The 25017-nt window shown below is 34.8% G+C and overlaps 1 protein-coding gene and 2 pseudogenes across 5 annotated transcripts in view; all 3 read right to left on the reverse strand.

Annotated features, from left to right (window-relative positions):
- Positions 1–25017, reverse strand: part of LOC125839081 (actin-depolymerizing factor 10-like) — an 858671-nt gene that overhangs the window by 236990 nt on the left and 596664 nt on the right. The gene's annotated exons all lie outside the window — the stretch shown is intronic.
- On the reverse strand, positions 1815–3142 carry LOC125839033 (putative glycerol-3-phosphate transporter 1; annotated as a pseudogene).
- Positions 3367–5022, reverse strand: LOC125839035 (chlorophyllide a oxygenase, chloroplastic-like; annotated as a pseudogene).

Here is a 25017-nt window from a genome sequence, read left to right on the forward strand (position 1 = left end):
CAAAATCTTGTACTTTGAAATATATAGTTATGAATTTAAAATATTTTTAAAATCATATAAAAATTTCAATAACTTCTCAAATTCCATAATATAACACTTAAATACTACATATTATATATTAATTACTATACTATAAATGACTTAAATACTCCATATTATCTATTACAATAATTAACAATTATTTGACACTTTAAATTCTATCAATGCCATATAAATTAGGATAAAAAACCTAACATATAATATTTACATATATTTAAAAATAATATAAGTAATACTATACATTACAATAATTAACAGCTTAATTATTTAAAACTTATATAAAAAATTTAATTGAGTCTCTAAATTCTATTGGTACCACATAAAATAGATTATATAATAAACATATATTGTTTGAAATTGACGAAAAAGAAACAATAAATTACAATAATTAATAAAAAAATAGTCCACTCCAAAAAATCTATAAATTAACAACATATATTGTTTGAAATTGACGAAAAAGAAACTATAAATTACAATAATTAACAAAATAAATCTCTCGACTCCAACAAATCTATCAATTAATGCCACATAAATTGGGACATGGCAAATAACATATAGTATTAAAAAATTAGGTTCAAAATGTACTAAAAAATACAATAATTAACAACTTAATATATTAAAGAGACATAAAAAAGGGTTAATATTTAAAATTCTGCATGTGCCACATAAATTAGAACAAATAGAGTAATAAGTATTAGTTTCGAAATTATGTTTAAAAAAAGTACTACAAATCACAATAGCTAACAATTTAAAATATTTTTAAAATCATATAAAAATTTCAATAACTTCTCAAATTCCATAATATGACATAAATTTAAAAAAAAGTGTTATAAATCATAATAAATAGTACAATATTTAAACTACTTTAAAAGCATTATAAATTGTAATAAATAATACAACAATTTAAATTACTTAAAATTTAACGACTTAAAAATATTTTTTTTAAATGTATTAAAATTTTGGTTAATTGTCAAAACTTTACATGTGCCACATAAATTGGGACATGGATAGTCACACACATTTTTAAAAAAAAATTACATTAAAAGTATTCTATCAATTAACAACATATATTGTTTGAAATTGACGAAAAAGAAACTATAAATTACAATAATTAACAAAATAAATCTCTCGACTCCAACAAATCTATCAATTAATGCCACATAAATTGGGACATGGCAAATAACATATATTATTAAAAAATTAGGTTCAAAATGTACTATAAAATACAATAATTAACAACTTAATATATTAAAGAGACATATAAAAAATGGCCAATAAATATTTTCAAATCATTTTAAGAATCTCCCGTAAAATTCAGTAAGACAACTGAAGTAATACTCCTAAGCAAAAAGGGTAAAACACCAGTGCAATCTTTTAGGAGAAAAAAACAGAATGTAAAACCAGTTATATTGTATAGGAACAAACTTCTCGTGTCACTACTGCATTAGCAAAAATAGAAAATCACAAAGTTGTTCGAATGAGATGTTCAAGCAAGGAATGTTAGGAGCTACAAATAAATAAACAAATAACGCAAGAATTCAGCTGTTAAACCTCAATAGAGCTTAATGAGAATTAATTGAATTATACATCCACATTACAAGGGAAATCACAGAAAAAACTATTCATGTTAACAAACAGAGAAGCTAGAAGGGAAATTGGATGATGGAATTTCTAGATGGAAGTGAAACGTGTACTGACAAAGTGGTCTTCATCCATTTCAGATTATACATGTCGTACAAGTATTCAGAAGTTTGAAATTTCCTCTAATACACATGTTAGGCTATTATGATGATGATGTTTATAGTCACGGAGATGTGTCCGTAGCTTCGAAATAGGCATGGAGCTGTGATAACACAATACATGAAGCTAGCAGCTGTTATAGCTCTGTCATCAAACTAATCAGATATATAACCTGTGAGGATTCCACCTACTACCCCTTTGACATCAAACAATGTTGATAAGTTACCAGATTCCTCGTTGGACAAGTATCATCACAAAATGATCAAGATACACTTAATAGAGTAAGAAAACAACAAGACAACATATCTAACATGACAAACGTAGAACAGTTAGCATACTTGTGTGGCTAATGTAGTACGACAGCCACAATAGAGAAATGTGTAAGCCACCTAAAAAAGGCAAAAAGCAAATGGCGCAACTCCTGAAATCCTCCATGTTTCTCTAAAACCCACAGCGGATTCCTCTTCTCTGTTTCATCTTGAGAGAGGTTTATTCAATTCCTCGTCTTCTTTTCCTGGAGATAACACTTCATCTTTATTATCCAAAATGATTTCGGATGAACGGGTAACAATAGGAACGCTATCATGTTACTAAAAGCAATAAGGATACCAAGAACAATCATTGACCGATCCCATCCGTATTTCAATAATATTGATGCGACTAAGTACTCCGTAAGGTTCCCAATAGATGTGTGAGCATTCTAAATACTCATTATAAGTCGCCTCTTCTTTGCAAAACCAATTCCCGATCATTGCAACTACTGAAGGACATCCAGTGGGTTGGAACAATCCAACAACCATTTGGATAGTCAGATAGTAATATGAACTATGGACGGTTGCCCAACATCCAAGTCTAAAAAGAGTTGTGAATAAACCTATTCCTAATGTTTCCACTGTAGAAAAAAATATTGAATCCATTCTATAGCCTAAGTGCCCTGAGATATACATTTTGATGGCAGACACTAATAGGAAAGCCACATCAAGATTACCATTTCCATCCGGGCTATTAAATGGAAACCAACCATCTCTAAATGATACTATTACCTTGCCACGGTAAATTAGGACCAAACCCACGGGATTGGGGATCAAGTGCTTGTTTCACAATGCTTGTGGTTTTTCAATTAGCATGGTAACCAAAATCTATATGATGTGGATACATTAATCAATTACCATAAGAATTTTCTGTATCAAATATGTATCTGTTAGCTTGGAAGAGAGGTTTTATGTGAAGGTCCAAATATGGCTTAGGCATACAGAAGTGCACGCCACTCGGCATAGGATAAAGAAAATAACACTAAAGAATAGAAAGTAATTTCCTTTAGCTAGGGAGCATACCTCATCACATAGATACTGCAGGATGACATTCCCTCGAGTCTGCACGATGTAAGGATCTTCGATCCTTCCGACAATAATGATTAGAAATGCACAAATTAAGTTCTAGATGATGAGGTGGAGAACATGTAAGCATCTCCTCACAAGAAAAAAATATGGTAACTGCAGAAAGTAAGAGCTTCTCAGCAACTTAACTGAATTTTGAAGAGATCAAAGTCATCTTGAAAAGTAAACCTGGTACATGATGTAATTATATTTATTTGCGGAATGGTAGGTCCTTTGCTCCACTATCTACAGCCTCAAAACATAGCTTATTGTAAGACACTGGCAGGTTCCAAATATTGGTGCCATTGAGCATGCGATCCTGCTGGCCAAGCACAAGTCATATGTCTTCATTTAAAACATGTATATAATTTTACAGAGAAGAGGGAAAATGTTAGAAGATATCTTTCATTTTGATTACCTCTTTATTATATTTAGAAAGGGAAGGTTCTTTGCAGCATTATACTTACTGAAGAAGCAAAAATATAGTAACATCTTTTACAGAAGGTGAAATTTTATTTGATATTTCTGGCAAAATTCTATTTCATAAGATCATGCTCACAATTATGTGGTTCTATTTTAGGCAAGTGTATGCAACTTCCAGGAATCAAAGAGTTTGCAAATCTAAATTATTGCGACTATGAGCTTCTAGAGCCATGTGATGGTAATCCTACCTTTCAAGCTCTGATTTTGTTCTATGCTTTGCATATTTTAAATTTCGAAGACCAATGTCCCAGAATTTATGTTGCTCGAACTCTTCAAAAATGTCAAAGGGTGCGTGTCGGATTCACCAAAAGTAGTGTATTTTTGTAGAATCCGACACGGGTGCGGCATCGAAAGTGAAGAGTCCGCGCAACTTAGCACAGAATAGAATGCAGCTTTTCATAGATGAGGCAGTCAATATTTCATGATGTCACTGACTGATGACTTCTATAAGATGTTAATGTAATCACGTGAAAGTTTAGGATAGAAACCAACCTGCTCAGCAAAATGTCTCCAAACTATTGCATGAAGGGGATATGTTTCAACAGGGGAGAAAAATCCAGTGACATTCGATATAATAACCGTGTCTTCTGTCGTAATATAGGTAATCAAACATGCAGTTGATGAAGTTTAACATTGCTTGGTGCTCTGTCCCTCCAATTTACCTTTGAGATGCCAATGGTGGATAAAACCATACAAGGTGGTCTAGGGACCATATCTATTGGATACAGATCCCAATAACCTTGCAGACCAAATGCAGGAGTCAAGAACTTTACCAAGCTGAAACAAAAATAAAAGGTATATTATAAGTGCGTAGACCTTCATATATTACACAATGCACAACTTGAAAGCATTTTTTATGTCTTAAAACTCAGAACTTGTACCATAAAAATCAAGTTTTCTGGAAAATCATATGAAAATAAATAGAAGAACAATCCACTTTTTTAATAACTATTGATTTATTACTAAACGTCTAGATTATAAGCAGCATATGACCATGTCCCTAACTACCTTGGGACACTCCATCCTTAATTAAAGGAGCATGTGGAAGATCAAGAAGATTGTCTAAAAGTAGTTCATGTTCCACAGGTAGTTCCATGACTATCGTCTATTTGCATTTTCAGTGAAAACAGTTGTAAGGCAAAATAATCAAACATGTGTTGTAAGATAAACAACTGAAAATCTAATGGTAGTGATCATTTCAAACCTCTGCATGAATTTGAAATCCAGAAGGTCGTAGTTCAAAAGAAAGGGTAGCTGCAGGTGGATCATTTGCTGGCCAAATCCATATCATTCCTTCTTGCTCAAAGCAGAGTAGTGCTTTGATCTTTACATACAGTAATCTTGTTGATGGCATTGTCTCACACTTCCCGGCAGTGGAATACATTATACACCCATGCTAAATTCATTAAACAAATATCAAAATTAGTGTCAGCTATTTCATGTCCTCTACAAAAATGAAACCGGCAGGAGAAATACAAAATATATCTCTGCTTTATTGCGTAAAACACATATATTTCATTAAACCCTCAATTAAATTGAGTTGTACAGTTAAAAGTGATCGCAAAGATAAAAATGAAAATCAAGCAGGGTATATTCCATAATATTGTTGTAAAACAACGACCACATATTGTTGTTTTACTTTATAAAAAAGGCGAAATCAGATGGTTACCTCTAATAATAAAAATCACTCCATATAAACTACCAACCTGATTAGACCACGTTGAGAAGGTCATTTACTATATAAATTTTAGTCTTCAATCACAAGTTTCATCCTGCATGGAGGGATCTTGGTCCTTGAAAAAATAGTTAAATATGACAAATAACTTTTTGAAGTAAGACTTTCTTACACACTTTTGATAATGTTCTTCATATTAATATAAGAAATATATACATAACTTTTCATAATTTTATGAAATGTAAGATAGATTATGGTTGGAATATAGTAAAAAGATCTTGTCAGTACTCAATAGACCTCACCGTTTTAATGACATAGTGAAAAAATTACATAACTGCATTTTGCTTGCTCAAACAGAATGCACAACCTATTCTTTCCCATTTCATTTCAATAAAATTCTGAAAGTACATAAAAAGTGTCTTATTTTCTCAAACACGATCCCTGCTTCGACTTGAATGAACATGTACTTGTGACACCAAGATACAGATCAGTTGGAGTAATTAAGCCGGGTTCATTAAAATAATTTAGAGCGGTGTCAATCTTCGCGGGTTTGAACTACAATAAAATGGGAATCACTAAGTTACAAAGTATTTGACAAAGAGGTTAGATTGCAAAATTAGAAGGCAAACAAATTCATTAATTACTTGTAATTGACTACAAAACAAAGGTTCTTGTCTATCAACATTAATGTATCAAGATCAAGTCTTTAGCATATTTCATTTAAAAAGATCAAATCATGAACGAAAGATTAAAATGGAAACAAAAGAAACAAAAAGATAAGAACCCAAAAAATAGCTCTCAAGAGAAATAAATGAGACATTGTCAAAGAGGTTGTGAAGAAATATGGGCTCCTTTTTTTTAAAGTCACCAATAAGATCCCAAATCCTGTTTTGAAGCAATTCATTACAATTCCGACATAGTTTGCTTAGGAAAATATACAATTACCAATGCAATTTCCATCATAAAATGCTAACAGAATCTATGAACAATTATGAAGTAATAAAAAAGACTGAAAATCAAGATAATAACTACCTCGTTTATCACTGGAATTTGACAGTTCAATTGCTTTATAGCCTTCATAAAGGTCCTTAAACACTATGTAAAGGAGTAAAATTGCTGGTCAAGGGGTTTGATGACGTCCATGGCCAACAATTGAGTTTTTCTTGCAGTTACACTTTCAAAGAGGTTGTGAAGAAATATGGGCTCATTTTTTTTAAAGTCACCAATAAGATCCCAAATCCTGTTTTGAAGCAATTCATTACAACTCCAACATAGATTGCTTAGGAAAATATACAGTTACCAATGCAATTTTCATCATAAAATGCTAACAGAATCTATGAACAATTATGAAGTAATAAAAAAGACTGAAAATCAAGATAATAACTACCACGTTTATCACTGGAATTTGACAGTTCAATTGCTTTATAGCCTTCATAAAGGTCCTTAAACACTATGTAAAGGAGTAAAATTTCTGGTCAAGGGGTTTGATGACGTCCATGGCCAACAATTGAGTTTTTGTTGCAGTTACACTTTCTTTTCGAGAAGAAAATCATAGAGAAAGACAGCAACAGGAGAAAGTGGAAAGACGACAAAGGAAACCAGGGAAAGATCTCGAGAGCAATTGGCAAGATAAAAGAGCATGCTTCTAGAATATGCACTGGACGATTTTAATGATACACCCGTTCTATTATTCGTACTCTCATAATTCAAGTTGGATGGTGACTTTGGTAGGGGACAAGAACTTAAGTTACCAATTTCTGAGTGAGAAAGTGAGGCTAGCATCACTTAAAAAGAAAGCGGTGGAGAATAAGATGAAGACAAACAAACTTCACCCAAAATCTATTACTATACAAAGATTAGCCATATTTTACTCATTATAGAAGAAAATCTAATACATTTATTATTATCACTTAGATGCTTTCACAATTGCTTGTTTATTCGAAGTCTATGTGCTCCCTTTAATAGCTAACACGTGTTCCATTCAATAGCAGGGAAGCAAACATGGAATAAGTTACAACTACATATGGAACAACTGAAACGAATCATTAATTATAGTACACGAAATATTTGTAGCAGGTAATCACTTTTAATAGGCATTTGCAATTTTGACTATCGTAAAAACCGGAGAAATGGAAAAAGCTGAAACGATAATTAAAAGAGCTGAAGGAAAAGTGACGAGCAAACACTGGTAACTAAATCAATAAGAGAAGTACTAAAGTAGGAGTATAAATAAAGTGTGAAAAATTCAGCTTAGTAACCATTAGGACAAACTGTCCTACTGCAGTCAAGAGGACAGATGGGTGAGATAAGAATTATGACTGTATTTGAAATGGTTTTGTTACAGCTGAAGAAAAATGTGCGAGAATAGCTGCTAGGTGCATCAAATCGTATAGTTCATGGGGGAGGGAAAAAAGGTACCTGTGACCACGTCAGGGATGTCTGTCAATCTGGTGGAGTGGCTAACCTGTATATATGGTTTGGGCCAGCATTTGAACCAATCCCTGTAATGTGGTGATAATGAAGAGGCTGGTGCAAACCCACCAGGCTGTTGTGTACCACTGGTATTTGTATGGTTCAGTTGCAGGCAATCTACTGGCAAATAAAGTGAATATTTACAAATATTGAATGTAAGCAAATTCAATATGAAATAGAACGACATATGGGACAAATTAAAAGAGTGAGTAATTATATTATAGGTAATCTTTTGTTGCCTTTTGATAATGAATTTGTTTGGACAAGTATTGAGGGAAAAGAAAGCAAACACATATAAAAGCTGTAAATACGGAACATATGGGGATACAACATATGTGACAAATGAGAATACGGGTAACCAGGAAAATTGGGGTGGTATTCTTCCTATTATGTGAATGAACCAACAAAAATATTCTCTCTGAACAGTGTAACCTATTCATGAAATGAGTTGAAGCAGCTAACACGAGAAGAACAATGTAGACCAGGTAATACATTCCCATCGTCTTAAGCACAGTGAATATTAAGACACAGTAAGTACCAAAGATGTAAGAATTTCATCTTCTATAATAGAATGTTGCAACTAACAATGTATCTACTTGTCCGAAATATTTGTGAAACAGTATATTTTGACATGCGTCTCTGTGTTGACTTTATCGGTAAATATGCAGGCCAAATTTACTAAGACAAATGTACGGTAATTAACAGAGATTTTAACAATTATCAGCAGTGTGAACTACATATTGACAAATGTAATGTAAATTTGTTATCAGGAAGCAGGGGTTGTGGCGGTTAGATGTTGAAGCTAGTGTAATAGAGAAATACATGCAATTATTGAGCACAAGTTTGCAGGAGATACATAGATAGAGTATAATATGGCGTAATATGGTACAGAGAAGAGAAATTAGGAATGGAAGAAAGAGCAAAACAACAGACGAATTAGGAATGGGAGAAAGAGCAAATGATGGAGCAAACATGTAAATTTCACTTAAAGCATGAAGAAATACCTGCGCAGGTCGTCGGAAAGAAACGGAAATCTTGAGGAAAGCTTCAGAGAGAGATTTTAACTGTATAGTCAAAAAGAAAACAGTAAGCAGCAGATGGATTGGCCATTGAAGAGGTAAGAAGTGGAAGGAACAGTTGACAGAATAGAGCGACTTTACCTCGGAGGACAGAAAGCTAAAGCATAAACAATTAGCTGCGCAGCGCGTCGGGAACAAGTACAGATCTTCAGCAAAGCTTGAGAGAGAGATTTAAAGCGCGTAGAGAAAGAGGAAAAACTAAGGAGCAGATGGATTCGCCATTGAAGAGGTGATCAGAAGCAGAAGGAAAAGTTGAGAGAATGCTGCGACTTTAGGAAAGAGGCGAGAAATTAGGGTTAGAATTTTGGCAGATATAGGAAGAAAGTTCTAGAGAAAGCGTGCTTTTTTTTTTATGTACAATTAGTACTACCATTAGTACAATGCAAAGATGCAATGTTGGTCCTTTGTAAAATGTACAATTAGTACAGCCTTTAGTACAATGAAATAATGCAGTGTTGGTCCTATTGAAGTCTCATTTCTAAATAAGGGAAAAATAAATATATCTCTTATTAATTAATTAATATATTTCATAAGTTCTGTTAAGTTTCATTCAAAAAAAATATTTTTTATTTTTATATGATAAACTTTTTATTTTATTTATGTTTATATATTATTATTTATATTTTATATATTATTTTACGCATCATTAGAAATAGGTAATAATAATATCTTGCATGATTAAAAAGGAAAAAAAAGTAGCAAGTAAATATTTCAGCCTTCCAAAAAAAAAAGTAACAAATAAAAAAATTTCTTTTCTTAATTTACGTATTATTTTATTTTAATTTTATGTATATATATATTTTAAATTTAGAGGATTATGACAAAAAAAAATAATATCTAAAGATTGAATCCAAAAACAAAATACGTAACAAATAACAAAAAGCTTCTTCTACTCAATATTTTTCAACAATACTTTTTGTAAAATTTTAAAAAATAATAATTAAATATTTCAACTCCCCTAAAAAGGTAACAAATAAAAAAAATTCTTTTTCGTAATTTAAATAATCTTAAAAGCACAATTATACTTACCCTTTTTCGTAATTTAACTCTCAAAAGCATTTTTAAAAAAAAAAAATGAGTCAAACACAAATTGCTTACCAAAAGTACTTTTCAAAAAAATTTGCCAAATACAAATTGCTTTTTCTGAAAAGCACTTTTCAGAAAAGCTATTTTAAAAAACACATCTAGAAATAATCAGTTTTTAACAGCAATGTCAAACAGGCTCTAAGAGGGGATTTTTCTGACAGCCAAGGGTGTTCTTGTAATTTTACTTCTGAACTGACCTATTAATATACTTGTTGACACCCAATTTTGACCGACCTTTAATCCTTTTTGGGAAGGCTATTCGATTAAATACGCATTTTAAAATATATATCGAGTTTTAAAATTTTAGTCGATTTTGTCTAAAAATTATATATTTTAATATGCATACTTCATTAAATTATCGTAAATATTATTCAAATATTTTAAAATTATCAGTAAAACTCAAAATAATTATTTTATTCAAATGTTTTAAAATTTCAGTGATTTTAATTATAATATATAGTATTTTATTAATTTTATAGCATTTCCTTAATTTCCTTCCAAATCATTTAAATGTTAGCCTATTCTATTCTAATTTCTTTCAATTCTAGTCTATTCAATTTCAATTTAATTTCAAATATAGCAACCTACTCATTTTAATTTTTAGCCATCCTACTCTAATCAATTTCAAATCCTCATTTAATCTCATCCGTCTATCTTTTAGTTAAAATCTAAGGTCGAATCTTAACCGTCCATCTTATTCGATTCAACGGACAAGATGAAAGTTCCATCTCTTGCCTTTTATTCTCTCAAAGACCAAAAACCTAGAATTTTCTAATTTCTCTTATTCGCCCTCTTTCTCTTTGCTCTCTCTTCTTTGATTTCCTTATCTAGCAACAGAAACACAAGGCCGCTGGCGAGCAGTCAGCCCCAATTGGTATGCAACCAACTCCGATCATCGAGCCTTTTTCTGCTCCTCTCTCCGCCAGCAGCAGCGAGGCCGCAACTCTTCCTCTGCTCCTCTTTTCCTTTTTTTTTCTGGCGAAGGCAGCAGCACCAGCCGGTGGTGGAAGCAGCTAGCAACAAGCTCCGATCTAGCAGCGCCCGACGAGAGCTTTAGCCAACAGCCTGATGAAGCATGCAGCAGCAGCAGCCGGCGAAGACAGCCAGCCAACGATAGCCCTAGCGCCTCCCTCCATTCCTTTATCCGACGACGAGAGCAAACGAGCACCACCACTCCGCCACCAGGCGGGTGACAACAGTAGTCCCAACCAGAAGTTCCGACCAAGCAAGCTCCGACAAAGTCCAAGCTTTGGGTCGTTAGACGGATCTCAACAGATCCATCTTTGGTATTTTTAAATCAATTATTACTTCATCTATTCAACTCTATTAGTTTTCTATTTCAAGCTTGATTTCATATTACAGTTCTAATATGCTTGTTATAATTTTGGATGCTTGAATAATAGGCATTTATTTATGATCTGTATTCCCAAACTTTGAGGTTGATAATTCTTTGATTTTTTATCTATTTTAACTTGCTAGTGTCCAGTTCACTGAGTTGATTTAAAATCTGCTCGTTAATATCTAGTTATCTCAATGTTAATTGTGCATCGATTTCTACATTTTTTTTGCCCTATTTGATTCTGAATCTGTTCAAGCAGCTTAACTATAACATAATTTGTGTTTGAAGTGCTTGATTTGTGGAAAACTATTTTTTAACAACTAAACATGCTACAGTAATATGTCATAGTACATAATTGATTTCTGTAATCGTGGAGATTTTGAATTGACTCTTTTTCATAGCTAATTTGAATAAATTATGCTTGATGATTATGCTTCAATGTTCAGTTTGATCATTAAAATATCTGCTCACAGATTTCATACGAAACTTCTTGTTTGGTTATTTGAGTTTGGTGGTTTATCTCTTTCCTTAGATAATTAGTTCTTTCTGCCTAATTTATGGTAGTAACTATCCTTTATTGATTTCCTTATCTTAATTAGGTTTTAAACCAATCTTACTTGATTTTATTTGGTAATGTTTGATTGAAATAAGCTCTCCATAATTGTTGCTTATTGATTCTTATTCTCTTATTTAATTTGGTAAAATTATAGTGTATGAGAACATTGAATAATGTTAACCCCCGTTTGTATTGCGTAATTAAAATGTAAGATTTGTTAATTGACTTTCTTGCCTTAGTTAAAGTTAGGCAGTTTTTATATGCTATTTATGGTAGAATATTATTCTGTATTGACAAAAAGGAGTTTGATTGATTAATTCTTGATTTGTTTAAGGAAAACACATAATTAAATCCCAAGATTTATTTCCTTCCCTTTACTATGTGCTCCTTCTTTACTATATAAATCAGACCTCTTATTTCATTATAGATCCGGGGCACCTCTACATATTCACACATTGCTCATATATGAATACTTGAAAAAATATTACTCTCTACTCTTAAAAGAATTAATACTCTGGTGAAACATCTAAAGTGCTCCCTTACTCAATTTTGCTGTGTTCGGGTCTAGTATCAAATCAAATTGGGTCTTCATTGGTGATAAACTTTCTGCATAATTGGTTAGTCTGTTTTCATTAGTTTAAATTTTGTCTTGCATTATTTTATTATAATTGTTGTTGTGTGTTCGAAAATAAATGAAAGGAAGCTTCCGGGTTAGTTTCCTTATCCTGTCATTGTTAATGGGTGATCTTATGTGTTTCGTGACTCGTTTGAAATTCGTGTGTTTGTTGTGAACATTTATTATGTTTCTATATATACATTATTATGCTATGATCTTGTATTTGGTGTTATTCTGTTTAACAGGTTTTGAACTTAAAGTTCAAGATATTGAAGAGTCGCCAAGGGACGAAATTTCGGACAAGACTGTCACTGTTTAATATTTTATTTTTGATATGCATTATGTCGATTCTTTATTTCCTTTTGTTCGGTTGTGTAACTCTAATACTATATATATATATATATATAATAATAATAATAATTTGGGGATCATCTAAAGGGGAGGGGGATATACGTGTTAACTGTTTTCTTCATTTATTTTGTTATGTGTGATTGTTACAGATAATCTGTTTATTACTAAAATCATTAGAATATGCAATATGTCGAAATTGCTTAAATAATCTACTTAAAATCAACTATTTGTTTGTCTTGTTAGTTTATTAATTAACTATCTCGAATCAATAAGAGTCGGCCAACTTTAGTAATTGTTAATATCCTAGATCTTAATTTTTATATGTTTTATATTTTTAGCATGCTAATGAATCTGAAAATGAAAGAAATTTTGAACCGTGTCTGTCTTGATTAACATCTGTTAACGTGAGAGCTTAATTAATTTCCATACCAATTCACATAGAAAGTATGCCTATAGGAGTGATTTAATTGTTATTCATTCCTCACTATATCTAATAAAATAAAATAAAAAATAAATAACAATGATCTTGTACTTGTATATAATAGTAATAATAGTAAAATAATAATTTTTATATGTTTCCCTTGTATGTCTTAATCATCAGTTTCTTTTTTATATGACAAATTCGGAAGTAATTAATGTTTATAAACAAAGTTAGATTCACGCCTGTAGGTTTCTGAATAGTATTAAATCTTATTTAGAAGTTATGTCTATGTTTGATAATAATTTTGAGCATGTTCTATTTAGAAGTTATGAGCATAAGTTTTGTTTTTTACTCTAAAAGGATTAAAATTTGAGCTTTTGTGCTAATTTGCTATAATTATTATTTGTGATATGAGCTTTATTAATAAATTACAGCATGTTCACTTAGAAACTATGTCTATAAGATCTAACTAATAAGATCAGTGTTAATAAGATTAAATAAAATGGCTTGTTAAAACCATACTCTACTAATTCAGCATGTTTCAAAATTGAAATAGAATCTACTCTTGATCAATCTGCGTGATGAAACCATTTTCTGCATAATTTTTGCTCACTTATCAACTCTTCCTACATTACAATTATTTTCTGCCACTAAATAAATCAGTTATTATTTTCCAGCATGTTACAACAGAATAAAACCATCTTGCATGACTACTATTTGCATTGTTAGTGTCTAGACGTTTTTCTGCATGATAAAGAATTAACAGGCTTGGCAACGACTCCTGACTAATCTGCACTATTTTAAATTAATTAATTTGCAATTAATTGGCACTGTTTTGAAGTAATGGCTAGTTTGTCCTGATTTTGTTTGTGTAAAATATCATATTTTTTTAGTAAATAAATGAATCTGATATTGTCCTAAATATTTCTGCATGTATGATCACTTTGTCTGCTATATTTTAAAAATTAATAAATAAAATAAAAAAACGTTATGTCATAAATTTCTACCTTGGTAAAATCAATTGATAATTGCAATTAAAAAATTTCTGCACTTGTAATATTTCATGTCCTCTAAATTAATTATATTATTATATTATTTGTTTGTATTCCACACACTTAGCATGAGACCTTTTCACTCTATTCGTGTTTGTCAGCATCTCTATCCGTGTTTGTCAGCATATTAATTAAAATCTAGAGGCCAATATGAGACTTATGTGCTAAATGCTCGTCCAAATTGTTCGACTTGGTGTCTAGGTGGGCCTATTAGGAATTTATTTCAGTCTACACCCTTCCTAATAGTAGTCCAATGCCTCTTGGACCTTAAGCGGGGACGCTAGGCACCTTTTAGAGACGAAAAACATGTGGTGATGAGGTAGGGGTAGTTTAGGCCCTACGGAGATGATGACATCAACTCAGTTTTAAAGACAAACCTTGATTTTGTCTGTCCCTACGAGAAGCGGACCAAAATAAAGAAAAGTCGAATGTTGATCCACAAAGTTTATCAGAGTCTCCCTTTCCATTCTCCCTTTACTTGATTTATAATTATATTTATTTGGGGTAGTGTAATTAAATAAAAATAATATTTGCTTATATGTTTGTCTACTTTCTGTCTCCTCGCTTATCTCTTTATTAATTGCTTAGCATTTGTTTAGTTATTTATTATATCACCTAGATTTGCATGCTTAATTAATTAATTAAAATAATCAAATTGATCTTAATTGTTTAATGTTAATAATCACCTAGTCATCATGCTAATAAGTAATAAATGAAGTGACCTTAAATGCTACTTGTAACCCCCACATAAATTGCATGAAATACGATCGGGACCCACATTTGTGGACCTCAAGGGATGCCTAACACCTTCCCCTCGAGGTAATTTGAACCCTTACCCTGATCTCTGGTTCGTTGACCTTAACTAGATTTAGCTAGGTTAGATAGGTGCCCTAACGCGCCTTAATTCGTTAGGTGGTGACTCTTCAATCATTCAAATCCTAAAAGAGTTGTTAGGTCGAAAGTCCGTTTTGAGAAAAATGAGGCGCGACAGAATGACGACTTTGCTGGGGATATTAGGTTCTAACCATTATGTGTTTCATTTTATTTATGTGGGGTTTACTTTATCTGGTTATTTCATTATTTGTTTAGTTGATTACCATGTTTAGTTATCATTTGTTTCTTTATTTATTGCATATTTTCCATGTCCCACCACTTTCCCTTGTTCCTTATGTGTTTATTTCCATGTTTCACCCTTTCTCCTTTTCTTTTATTTGAGTATTTCCATGTTTAATCTCATGTCATTTTCTTTATTTGCTTGATTATTCACAATGTTTTTTTATATATGCATGTATTTATTTACTTGCTTATTGACCGCTTTTCATAAACTGTTTATGTGTTACTGTTTTCCATCTAAGTATTAAATGTTACTGCTTTGATAACTGGTATTCCGCTCATACTTCCCCCAATTGGGACCCTCTTCCTTTTTTTTATTTTGTTACCGTGATGTTGTGCCTTTGCACCTCTCACAACTACTCAAATTCTCTTCAAACACCCAATTATAGAGAGTCGGCATATACGTGGACAGAACAAATAGTTTTACTACCGGGAAACCACGAGCCTTCTCGCATAAAATCCCTTTCCAGTTTGTGTCAAGCTAACTCTTAGAAATCTTAATTAGGTCATACATGTTGCATAAGCAATAGACGGTTTGACCCTTGGTGTCAATCCACATAATTAGTAGCCACCCTATCGTCTAAGGGGCCCCAACACCCTTTAGACAAATTGCATAATTATGTGTCAATGTGATCACGTTTATTAAATTAAGCCAAACTTTGCCAAAATGGAGTTTAGAAGTTGTTTGTTGTTTTGTTTGCAGAGTCATGGATGCTTTCAACTCCCCAAACCCGCAAATGGTCGTAGATGTAAACTACAAGCTAATGAGTTGGTGGATTGATATTAAGAGGGATCGTGAAAGAGAGATTCGTCAGCTGTTTGACGGTCTTACCTACCTCATCTTTGTCATACCAAACCCTTACCATATTAAGGCCTTGCTAGAATTTTGGGACCCTGTGAGAATGGTCTTCAAATTTGTGGATTTTGACTTGGCACCAACAATTGAGGAGATAAGTGGTTTTGTTGACATGCCATACCACGAGTGTAAAATGATAGTACCATATAAGCCATCATCAAGGGAGTTCTTACAAAGTCTCGGAATGAAGTCAAATCCAACCTTGACTTCCTTAGACCTTGGGTGGATTCATTTCGACTTTCTATATTCACGCTTTGGCCGAATGGATAGTTATTACTCTTTTATTGATGAATTTGAGTGCTCTGTTGAGGAATGAGAAACATATCGCCTAAATGCCTTTGCCATTGTCCTATTAAGATCCCTGAATTTTCCTAAGATAAGGGGAAAGATTGACATACGATTGGGTTATGTGGTTCGAGATTTAGCCCAAAGATAGGGTGAACCTAGGAAAACCCTAGTACCCATGATCTTAGCGGAAATAATGCGGAGTCTGTCAGCATGCGTCGATGGTCGAATGTTTTTTCGAGGGATGCAATGTTTTGCCACAATTATGGGCTATTGAACACTTCTACCTACGGTCTGACGCGGTAGACATCTTTCTGGGTTATGGCAACAAGATTGATAATCACCCAAGAAGAATGGTAGCTTTCATCGCCTCTGTAGGATTCGTAGACTGGTAGATATTCTTGACAGAGCTCGAGAGCTACCACATCCAATGGAAGCTCCATTGGTTGTCCACCCCTCATGCAATAGTAAGAGGCGATGATCGATACTTCATTGAACTCATTGGCTTAAAAGGCGTTCAACTATACATTCTTCTTTGAGTACTCCGCCAATTTGGGCGAACTCAGGTAATACCACTCTTATCTGACATGGAGCAGTTTAAGTATGAATTTGAATTAGATAAACCACAAGTCCACATCATACTTCGAAAATGGGAGCAAGTGTTAACCATTCCTATGGGTGCACGATAGGCCTTATGCACACGTGAGTATTACATATGGATCCTAAAGGAGGTCAAAGACAGAGAAATGAGTGGGGAAGGATACTATGGGCTCACTCATGAAAGGTAAAACATATGGGCACGCAACGTGTTGAAGATCAAGAATGAAGTCACTCCATATACAAGAAGTCAATTGGCGCCAAGCTCTTGGAACCGATATCTTCAAGATTTTCAGAATTTAGGATGACTTTCCCATTGTTACCCCCTTTCCCTTAGGTTATTTCAGTTTTTGTTATGATGTATTGTTCGAATTTTATAATAAATAAAGATCGCTTTTATTTCTCTAACTCTAAACTCCAATTGGCAAATAAGGCTTGAATTAATTATTGTGCATTACTTATATGTCGTCTTAGGCCTACCTCTGGCTCAACGAGGCTCCTTGAATTTAAGGCATTTATCTTAAAGTAGTGTGCTTGCTATCTCAATTAATGCAACTCTCTAACTTGAGTTTTCTTTTGTTTTTACTTTTATTTTTTGCCCTTCCCCAACGGTTGATCTGTAGACCATGGTTTACCATACGCGATCAAAGGACTCTCTTCCTTCTCTTCCAAATGAGAACCACAAAGGGAAGAAGAAAGCGACTAATGAGAAGGTTATGAGTAAGACTATTGAAAAGAAGCATCCTTCAGATGAGTTGGTCTCAGCCTGAAAAAGAAAATAAGGGAATTAGAAGAAGAAGTGCCTGCTATGCGCGGGTGGGCCAAGTTGTTACTCTCTGTCGATCCCACTCTGGAGACAAACATAGATAAGCCGCATGTCACTCTCCAAGATAATCCTCCACCCACTCACCATACTTCTCATCCTCCACCAACTTACCCCACTTTTCAAAATCAACCAAGCTCCATTCAAATGCCTCCAAGGAACATCCACTTTCCAAATTACCCATATCCTCCTCAACATCATGATTATGCTTCCAGACCTTCATATCTTACTCCGCGTCTGCCGAGTCCTCCCTTACAAGCTCCTCAATATCAAACACCTCTACACCAAGTCCCTTGGTATTGTGCGCCGCTCATATCATTTCAAATTCCTCCATATCAAATGCTTATGCTCCGTTTAATGTCTTATGCTGTTGAGTTTGGAACTACGTTAGACCCGATTCCTGTTTACGAGGGGATACGTAGGCTCTCCTTTGGAGTTCGGTCTTATCATAATAAAAATCTTATTTTCCCTTAGAACTGTGTAACTGGGGCAGAATTTTTGAGCGGGTCTCAAAAATTCCATCAAAGAGCATTCTGCTTGCTAAATCTCGATACTGGGGTAGAATTTTTGAAAGAGTTTCAAAAATTCTTTCAAAAAACATATTTTCTTGCAAATCAAGACTGGGGCAGAAAATTTTGAGAGGACCTCAAAATTTTCAACAACACTTCAAAGGACATTCGAGTAGACATCAGAAGAGCGCACTGTACCAAAGCAGGGATACAGATCAACCTGCTTTTTAACTAATTATTTTTCTTTGAATGCAGAAAAGACAGGTACATATACCAGAAGAAACTTCAACACCACTTGAAGGATCAATGTGTCCATATATTCGACAAATCGCTAATCAATGGCATTCCGTCCTTTCAATAGGAAGAGTGATCAAGCTACATTATTCAGAGCTCGAAAATCACCAACGAATGGCATATTGAACTTCCAACAATGGGAAGGAACAAACTATTCTATACTGAGCCCAAATCACCAGTCAAATGTCATACTATCCTTCCGACAGGATGAAGGACCAAGTTATTTTGAGCCCGACAATCGCCAATAAATGGTACCCTATCCCTCTAATCAGACAAAAGGATCAGACTACTCCATATCAAGCCCGACAAACCAACATTCAACAGCACCCACTCCTTACAATAGGACGAAGGGTCAAAGCTACAATATTCTAAATTCGTCAACAAATGACACTCAATCCTTCTAAAAGGCGAAGGTTTATGCCCTCAAACAAATTATTGCATGAGCCCGAAAACTATATTATGCCCAGAGATTACATTGTGCTTGAGATTACATTTGTGCCCGATATTGCATTGTGCTCGAGATTACATTTGTGCCCAATATTGCCTTGTGCCCGATATTGCATTGTGCCCAAGATCGCATTTTAGCCCGAGATTGCATGTGCCCGAGATTGCATTTGTGCCCGAAGATTGCATTGTGCCCGATATTGCATGTGCCCGAGAATTGCATTATGCCCAATATTGCATGTGCTCGAGAATTGCATTGTGCCCGATATTGCATGAGCCCAAAAATTGCATTGTGCCCGAGATTGCATTGTGCTCGAGAATTGCATATGCCCGAATAAACTCCAATCAAGCTACAAGTATCAACAGATGGCCAAATTACAGATACACTTTATTTACTCATTACATATGTTCCGAAGGCGTCATGGTCTAAAGGCATATTTCATGGCCTGCGGACATCATATCATGGCTTAAGGATTTACTTTCTGCTTTTCATGATCTAAAGGTGTCATAGTCTAAAGACATCATTTTTCATGGCCCACAGACAACATTTTCATGACCTGAGAATATAATTTTTACGTATCATGGCGCTAGACATCATATCCTAAGACATCATTTTCATAGTCTTATAGCAAACATCATTGTCGATATGAGAAATTGCATCATGTTTACTTTTACCGTTTATTTGATATATCAACTCTAATCACTTTATTTAGTCATATTACAAGCTACAAATTTGCAAAGATTGGCAATTTACAGGCGAGATCAATCGTCCTCTCGGCTACGATTATCGTGCTTACATCCATCGCAACAGAGGCTCGATCAAAATTCTTTGCTACTTATATTACCGTTTTTCATTTAACCCTTGGCTACTAATTTTACCGCTTCTAATCGGATTCTTCGATCTTAAACTGGAAATCTCCCTGGCATGCATTTCTCGCTACTCTAATCTTATCCATTCAAGCCAATATCGTTCCCGTTCGAATACGGTACCGCTCTTTCAATTCTTAAGAGTTTCGTCTGCTCCTGAGTCTAGAACTACACACGACCTGATTCTCATATAACCAGAGATATGTAGGCTGCTTAATACCAAAGTCTTGGTCGTACCCTTTTTCAACTCTATGTCATTTCAATTGATTCCACTGACATCTCTCGTCGGTCGGACAAAATCGGATACTAAGTCAACGTTGGTTGCCCGAAAATTCATCCTTCATTCTCAAGTAACCAAGGGGCAGCTGTTGACACCCAATTTTGACCGACCTTTAACCCTTTTTGGGAAGGCTATTCGATTAAATATGCATTTTAAAATATATATCGAGTTTTAAAATTTTAGTCGATTTTATCTAAAAATTATATATTTTAGTATGCATACTTTATAAAAATTATTGTAAATATTATTCAAATATTTTAAAATTATCAGTAAAACTCAAAATAATTATTTTATTCAAATGTTTTAAAATTTAAGTGATTTTAATTATGTAAAAATATTATAATATATAGTATTTTATTAATTTTATAGCATTTTCTTAATTTCCTTCCAAATCATTTAAATGTTAGCCTATTCTATTCTAATTTCTTTCAATTCTAGTCTATTCAATTTCAATTTAATTTCAAATATAGCCACCTACTCATTTTAATTTTTAGCCATCCTACTCTAATCAATTTCAATGCCTCATTTAATCTCATCCGTCTATCCTTTAGTTAAAATCTAAGATCAAATCTTAACCGTCCATCTTATTCGATTCAACGGACAAGACCAAAGTTCCATCTCTTGCCTTTTATTTTTCAAAGACCAAAAACCCTAAATTTTTCTAATTTCTCTTACTCGCCCTCTTTCTCTCTGCTCTCTCTTCTTCGATTTCCTTATCTAGCAGCAGCAACACAAGGCCGCTGGTGAGTAGTCAGCCCCAATTGGCATGCAACCAACTCCGATTATCGAGCCTTTTTCTGCTCCTCTCTCCGCCAGCAGCAGCAAGTGCTCTAGCCAACAACCTGGTGAAGCATGCAACATCAGCCGGCGAAGACAGCCAGCCAGGCGAGCAGCTGCTCCAGCCAGCGATATGTCACGACCCAATTTCTCAGGTCATGATGGCGCCTACTATATGACCCACTAGTAGGCAAGCCGACCCATATCCCGGAACTCGAAGTAATGGGATGTTAGGGTAGAAAACCAACCAATGAACCTAAAATAGTAATAAATATAACAAGAACATGCAATGAACGGGAGGAAGCGACTAGACATATATACACAAAATGAATTCCTCCCAAAACCTGAAAGTCACAAGTACAGAGCTGCTAACAAAAGTACAAGTCCTAAAAGTGGACTACAGAAACAAGCTGTCTAAAAAGGCAAAAGACAAGCAAAAGTAAGTACAGAAGGAGATGGGCAAATCCAGGACGTTGTGTGCTCACCCTTGCCTCCGATCATGACCGCAGCTGGCTCGAATCAACGTCGGTAGCTAGTACTCGGACCTGCATCACGAAAATAGATGCAGAGTGTAGTATGAGTACCAAAACAACAGGTACCCAGTAGGCATCAGGCCGACTGAGCAAGAAAGCAAAAGTAAACTGAAATGCGAATAAAGGGTCACAATCAAGGGCAAAAGAGTAGCAAATGTGGGTATGTACACGAGCGTACATGCAACAAAGACAAGGAATCTAACTAACTCCGCCGGGCTCCCATAAACCCGACGGGTACGCTCGTGCACAATAAAAGGTACCACCTGCACGGACCCCCATAGCCCGACAGATGCACTGGCAGTTGAAGTAAAAGAATAGAGCTAGAAGGTCTATCACAATATTACCAATTTCTGGACTTTAACTGAACCATTCCCAATTATATTCCAAGATCTCATTACGTCCCAGACTTTAATTGGAACATCTCCAACCTGGTATCAAAACCTCAACCTACAGATGAGAGTAATCAAAGACTAAATTGAAGCTTCAGTAAGGAATTGGGAATGCACCACGTGCAAGTTGGACCACAGACTCGAACTGGGTACTATAGCTAATGAGTCAACATACATGGGCTGGACCACGGACTCGAACCGGGTGCTGTAGCCAAAGGTTGGGCACGGGTGAGCTGGACCACGAACTCGAACCGGGTACTGTAGCCAAAATCAGATCACAGGTAAGCTGGACCACGGACTCTAACCGGGTACTATAGCTAAGCCTGGACATAAGTAAGCTGGACCACGGACTCTAACCGGGTACTGTAGCTAAGAATCAATATCCAACCATACGTCGCGGGAAATATCACTAAACCGATTACCGTAAATAATCATTTCAGTCCGACCCTCATATACCCCAAATCGCCGAGGAAGTATCCAATAGTGAGTAAGCTAGACCACAGACTTTAACCGGGTATCTGTAGCCGATAGAAAAGCAGGGCATTATGGATACAAGGTCATAAACTGAGTTACTGTCTAGCTAAGGCTCAGACTATCAGACTCAAGTCTGCTATATCAGTGTATAAGGAGCTGACCGTCCGAAACGACGTTGGAAAAAGTTCCACTGCCCAACGATATCCGAAACCTCATAAGTTTATGGCAACACTAGTCTAAGCCTAGACTAAGGCCAAACATACTTCAAATCAATATTATCATATACACCACAAGGTATGAATGTTCAATAATATCAAGAGTCATGCTTTCATAATCCAACAATTTCCCGAAATAAGGTCTAAGGCAAGAATTATAGAAATTTAGCATGCTCGACACCCGAACCCTTCCATACTCAAGCAAATCAATAAACAATTGCCTAAACATGCTCAATCTCACGAGGGGAAAACCATAGCCTACCTGAAAGCCGATCACGCGTGCTCCAACTCACGGTACCAGAGCTTTTCCCCTCCAAACGGTCTCCAAATGCTTCCCCACTATCAAAAGGTTAAACACCTCGTCATTACGAATATGTTGACACTAAAATTATAATTTTCGGAGACGGACCCAAAATTGGGTCTAAAACGGGATTGTGGGACCCACAATTGGAATCCCAAAAATGAATTCATGAAAACGTCCCAAATACCTTATTAAACTAATACCCCAAAATTTAGCACAAAAAGATGCCTAAAACATAGTAAATCAGCCCCAACAATTAAAATCATTAATAAGTCTTAACTTACGACTTGGTAGCCCCTTGATCACCAAATTTTGGAAAAATGAGACCCTTCCAACCCAAACAGATTATGCCACGACGATCCTTGTGAAAAACTCTACAAGTTAGCCTCAAGATGACTCAAAACAGACCTAAGATGATCAAGATCTAACCTTTCAAAGTTCAACAAAAATTCATTCCGAAATCACTCTAGCAGTAGCTAAATTCGATTCCTTACCTCAAACGAAGCCTCCCCTCGCATTTCTGAGCTCTGCCACATCACCACCGCGTTAGAATTCAACAACTCTTCAAACTTAAATTCCGATGTTCCGGACTCGTTCGGAGTCGGAAAAACACAAACCATATATGGAATCTGATTGGAAATGTTATTTTGGACTCAACGGTGAAGTCAAAATTTTCATTGGAGATCGCTTCGATGAAAAGTGGGTCCCACACCCAGTATCGTTTTGAGCCAAATCCCACAACGGGCATCTAAAACCTCGGGAAGTGAACAAAGGATTGTTCTAGACCAAAATCGATATTCCGAAGCTAACCTAGCTGTCAGAATTTTCATCTGAGCACGTCTTCCAAGAAGGTTGACCAAAGTCAACTATAGGCCAAATTGCAAGGGCAAAAACGTCAAATGGCCCTAAACTCGTATCGATTGCCTCGATACTCGTGTTGACCATGCTACCAGCCAAATTTGGCCATTCCGGAGTTGATGGAATCGTCAGAATTTTATTCTGAGGTCTTTTACCTGAATTTATGACCGAAGTCAACTTTTCAAGTTATAAAATCTCCAAAACAGGGAAACGGGCCTAAAACCCATACGAACGACCAGGCGATCGAACATTCAGTGCCAGCAAGTCATAAATGACTTGGGTCTCTACAGGAATGCTCTAAACGATGGAATGAATGCTTTAATTTAAAATTGACCTGGAGGGTCATTACACGATAGCTCTAGCGCCTCCCTCCATTCCTTTCTCCGACGAGGAGAGCAAGTGAGCACCACCACTCCGCCACCTGGCGGGTGACAACAGTAGTCCTAGAAGTTCCGACCAAGCAAGCTCCGGCTAAGTCCAAGCTTTGGGTCGTTAGACAGATCACAACATATCCGTCTTTGGTATTTTTAAATCAATTATTACTTCATCTATTCAACTCTATTAGTTTTCTATTTCAAGCTTGATTTCATATTACAGTTCTAATATGCTTGTTATAATTTTGGATGCTTGAATAATAGGCATTTATTTATGATCTGTATTCCCAAACTTTGGGGTTGATAATTCTTTGGTTTTGCATCTATTTTAACTTGCTAGTGTCCAGTTCACTGAGTTGGTTTAAAATCCGCTCGTTAATATCTAATTATCTCAATGTTAATTGTGCATCGATTTCTACATTTTTTTCCCTATTTGATTCTGAATATGCTCAAGCAGCTTAACTATAACACAATTTGTGTTTGAAGTGCTTGATTTGTGGAAAACTATTTTTTAACAACTAAACATGCTACAGTAATATGTCATAGTACATAATTGATTTCTGTAATCGTGGAGATTTTGAATTAACTCTTTTTCATAGCTAATTTGAATAAATTATGCTTCAATGTTCAGTTTGATCATTAAAATATCTGCTCACAGATTTCATATGAAACTTCTTGTTTGGTTATTTGTGTTGGGTGGTTTATCTCTTTCCTTAGATAATTAGTTCTTTCCGCCTGATTTA

This window comes from Solanum verrucosum, unplaced genomic scaffold, assembly GCF_900185275.1.
Source record: "Solanum verrucosum unplaced genomic scaffold, falcon-dt-bn FXZP01000163.1, whole genome shotgun sequence".
Taxonomy (NCBI): Eukaryota; Viridiplantae; Streptophyta; class Magnoliopsida; order Solanales; family Solanaceae; genus Solanum; species Solanum verrucosum.